The sequence below is a fragment of the Cryptomeria japonica genome, unplaced genomic scaffold, assembly GCF_030272615.1.
Source record: "Cryptomeria japonica unplaced genomic scaffold, Sugi_1.0 HiC_scaffold_514, whole genome shotgun sequence".
Classification (NCBI taxonomy): Eukaryota; Viridiplantae; Streptophyta; class Pinopsida; order Cupressales; family Cupressaceae; genus Cryptomeria; species Cryptomeria japonica.
This window is the reverse complement of record NW_026729328.1, coordinates 13745-18177: the sequence shown is the minus strand read 5'-3', so window position 1 is coordinate 18177 and position 4433 is coordinate 13745. Positions and strand designations below refer to the sequence as shown.

The 4433-nt window shown below is 57.9% G+C and overlaps 1 non-coding gene across 1 annotated transcript; it reads left to right on the top strand.

Moving 5' to 3' along the window:
- Window positions 1–3809: 3809 nt before the first annotated feature.
- LOC131872089 (5S ribosomal RNA) lies at window positions 3810–3928 on the top strand. The gene has a single exon (XR_009370271.1). It is a non-coding gene; the product is annotated as a 5S ribosomal RNA (ribosomal RNA).
- Window positions 3929–4433: the final 505 nt, after the last annotated feature.

The following is a 4433-nucleotide window of genomic DNA, read 5'->3' as shown; positions in this document are numbered from 1 at the left end:
GAGGGCACTTTTCTGCGCTCCAAAGGTGCGCACTTTTGGAGGGCACTTTTGTGCACTCCAAAGGTGCGCACTTTTGGAGGGCACTTTTCCTGTGCTCCAAAGGTGCACACCTAGGTGAGCACCTTCGACCACACCTTGTAGCACACCAAACTCTGACTTTCGACTTCATCCGCAATGCAGGGTCTTTGAGGTTGGCGCAATGCGCACAACCAGGGGAGTCGACCCATCAAACCCAACACCTCCCCTATATAAGCTATTTGTCTGATTCTCATACATGCGTAGCCTGCAGGAGCAATTAGGACATCGACCCCAACTTTCGGCTTCTAAACGAAAACAAGGTCTTTGAGGTTGGTGTAATGCGAACAACTAGGGGAGTCAACCCATCAAACCCAACACCTCCCCTATATAAGCTATTTGTCTGATTCTCATACATGTGTAGTCTACAGGAGCAATTAGGACATCGACCCCAACTTTTGACTTCTTAACGAAAACAAGGTCTTTGAGGTTGACGTAATGCGCACAACCAGGGGAGTCGACCCATCAAACCCAACACCTCCCCTATATAAGCTATTTGTCCGATTCTCATACATGTGTAGCCTGCAGGAGCCATTAGGACATTGACCCCAACTTTTGACTTCTTAACGAAAACAAGGTCTTTGAGGTTGGCGTAATGCGCACAACCAAGGGAGTTGACCCATCAAACCCAACACCTCCCCTATATAAGCTATTTGTCTGATTCTCATACATGTGTAGCCTGCAACAACGATTAGGACATCCACCCCAACTTCTGAATTCGTCTGCGTTGACCGCACCAAAGGTGCACGCCTTGGTGCTCACCAAAATCCGACTTCCGACTTCTTCTGCTATGCGGGGTCTTTGAGGTTGGCGCAGTGCGCACAACCAGGGGAGTCAACCCACCGAATGCAACACCTCCCCTATATAAGCTATTTGTCTGATTCTCATACATGCGTAGACTGCAGCAATGATTAGGACATCCACCCCAACTTTTGACTTCTTAAACAAGACAGGGTCTTTGAAGTTGGTGCAGTGCACACAACCAGGGGAGTCGACCCATCAAACGCAACACCTCCCCTATATAAAGCTATTTGTCCGATTCTCATACGTGTAGTCTGCAGCAGCGATTAGGACATCGACCCCAACTTCCGAATTCGTTTGCATTGACCGCACCAAAGGTGCACGCCTTGGTGTGCACCCTGGAGTGCACTTTGGTGCTCACCTCGGTGCACACTTTGGTGTGCACCTCGGTGTGCACCAAAGGTGCGCACCTTGGAGCGCACCAAAGGTGTACACTTTGGAGCGCACCACATAGGGTCTTTGAGAGGTTGGCGCAGTGCGCACACCAAGGTGGGTGTTGAGGTGCGTGCCGAGGTGGGTGGGTGCTAGGGTGCGCTCCATGGTGGGTGCCAGGGTGGGTGCGTGCTAGGGTGGATTCCAAAGAGGGTCATAGGGTGGGTGCCAAGGTGGGTTGGTGATATAGTGGGTTCAAAGGTGGGTACTAGGGTGGGTTCCAAGGTGGGTCACAAGTTGGGTGCCAGGATGCGTGGGTGTTAGGTTGGGTGCCAAGGTGGGCTCCTGCGTGGGTGGGTGCTAGGGTGGGTTTCAAGGTGGACGCGAGGGCGGGTGCCAAGGTGGGTAACAAGTTGGGTGTTAGGATGGGTGAGTGCTAGAGTGGGTGCCAAGGTGGGTGGGTGCTAAGGTGGATGCCAAGGTGGTTCACAGGGTGGGTGGGTTCTAGGGTGAGTTCCAAGGTGGGTCACAGGTTCAGTGCTAGGGTGGGTGTCAAGGCGGGTGTCGAGGTGCCTGGGTGCTAGGGTGTGGATGCCAATGTGGGTCATAGGGTGGGTACTAGGGTGGGCTGCAATGTGGGTGCCAAGGTGGGTAACATGCTCGGTGGGTTCTAAATTGGGTGCCAGGGTGGGTGTGCACCCACCTTGCCCGAGGTGGGTGCCAAGGTGCCAGTGTGGGTGGGTGCTAAGGTGGATGCCAAGGTGGGTGAGAAGGTGGGTGATAGGTTGAGTGGTAGGATGGGTGGGTGCCAAGATGGGTCACAGGGTGGGTGCAAGGGTGGGTAGGTGCTAGGGTTGGTGTCAGGGTGGGTGGGTGCTAGGTTGGGTTCCAAGGTGGGTGCGAGGGTGAGTGTCAAGGTGGGTCACAGGTTAGGTGCTAGGATGGGTGAGTGCTAGGGTGCAAAGGTGCCAGGGTGGGTGCTAGGATGGGTCGATGCTAGGGTGAGTGGCAAGGTGGGTCCACAAGTGTCAAGGTGGGTGCCGAGGTGGGTGCCAAGTCGGCGACTGCTATGGTGGATGCCAAGGTGGGTCACGGGGTGGGTGCCAAGTTGCTAGGTTGGGTTCCAAGGTGGGTGCCAACGTGGGTGCTAGGGTGCGTGGGTTAAAGGGTGTGTCACAACGTGGGTGCCAGGATGAGTGCGCACCCACACTGGCCAAGACGGGTGCGGGTGCAAGGTTGGGTTCCAAGCCCGGTCACAGGCTGGGTGCTAGGATGGGTGGGTGCCAAGGTGGGCACCAGGGTGGGTGCACCCACCCTGGCCAAGGTGGGTCACGGGGTGGGTCCTAGGGTGGGTAACGGGGTGGGTACTAAGGTGCGTGCCAAGGTGGGTCATAGGGTGGGTGCCAAGGTGGGCACCAGGGTGGGTGTGCACCAACCCTAGCCAGGGTAGGTCACGGGGTGGTTGTCGGGGTGGGCGTCAAGGAGCCAAGGTGGGTGGCAAGTAGCCAAGTTGCGTGCCAAGGTGGGTGTCGGGGTGGGTGCCAAGGATCCAAGGTGGGTGCCAAGGAACCAAGGTGGGTGTCTGGGTGGGTGCCGAGGTGGGAGCCAGGGTGGGTCCCAAGGTGAGTGCAAAGGTGGGTGCCAGGGTCAAGGTGAGTGCCAATGTGGGTTCCAAGGTGCCAGGGTCAGGGTGAGTGCCAATGTGGGTTCAAAGGTGCTAAGTTGGGTGCGAGGTTGGGTGCGAGGGTGGGTGGGTGCCAAGGTGTGCTAGGTGGAAGCCCGGGTGGGTCGGCATCCCATGGGTGTCGAGTTGGGTGCCTGATGGGTGCTTCTTGTCAAGTTTTAGTCGTCGGGACTCATTTCGAGCCTTAGAGGTCGTTTCTTGTCCGGTTGCCCTGTCTTCGACCTGGGAACCCAATTTTGGTCCTCGGGTCCCATTTTTTTTTGTCTCGCATCCCACTTTTGGCCTGTGGCCTTTTCGGGGTCGATTCTCGTTTTGGGCATCAGAGCATGTTTCTTCTCCTAAAACCCAATATTTGTTTATTAAGTCTCGGAACACATTTTTGTTCTCGTGGACCCATCATGGGTCTTGGAACGCATTTGTGGTCCTTGGGTCCCATTTTGCATCCCGAAACTTGTGTTTTGGTGCTTGATCCCTATTTTGGGTGCCCACCTTGCACCAAGTGCGCACCCGGGGCAAACCGAGCGCCTTGGTGCACCGGGGCAAGATCGAGCGTGCACCCGAGGCGCCCCGAACATGCACCAAGGTGCACTCGGCCCACATGTGAGCGCAGGTCGTTGCGCCCGAGGTGGTGTGTGGGCACCGCGTTGCAGACGGGACACTGCACGCACACGACGCCCCCTCCAGGTGCACGCACGTAGGCCGGGCCGGGTGCACACCCGACGCCCTAGCAAGGTGCGCGCACCCGGGCAGGGCTCACACTTGGCGAACGGGGCGCACTTCGCGAGGGAGGGTGTGCACCTCGACGGGGGTGGGTGGCCGGGGTGGATTCGCACGTGGGTCGCGGTTTGCTAAGTACACACTGCGACAAGCTCATAACGGGTGCGATCATACCAGCGTTAGTGCACCGGATCCCATCAGAACTCCGCAGTTAAGCGCGCTTGGGCCGGAGTAGTACTGGGATGGGTGACCTCCCGGGAAGTCCCGGTGTTGCACCCTTTTTTAGTTTTTCGCCGGGCGTCGCAATGCTATTTGAATAAACCTTTTGCCCGTTTGCGTTCTCGTCGGGGCCGGGCCGGGCCGGGGTGCGCTGCCCGCACTACCGCGCGCGCGGGGGCGACACCGAGCGCGCACCCGAGGCGCCCCGAGCACACAGGCCACGGTGCAACCCGGGCGTTGTGCGCGCACCCCGGTGCGCCCGAGGTGCTGCGCGCGCACCCAGGTGAAATCGGTGTGCACCTCGGCCAGTGCGCGCTCGGTCGAGTCGCGCACGTTGGCCAAGGTGCACGGTGATGTTTCTTACTCTAAGGTTCCGCACCAGACGCCCGGGACAGGTGAGCGAAGCTGGGCGGGGCCGGGTGCGCGGCCGGGGCAGGTGCACGCAGCTGGAGAGAGCTTTGGAGCACACTTCGGAGCGCACCAATGATGCGCTCCATTCAAAAGTTTCCTGAAAAGGCAAAAAAAGTTGAGATTATAGAATTTCCCACTTGAGAGATTGTAAAAA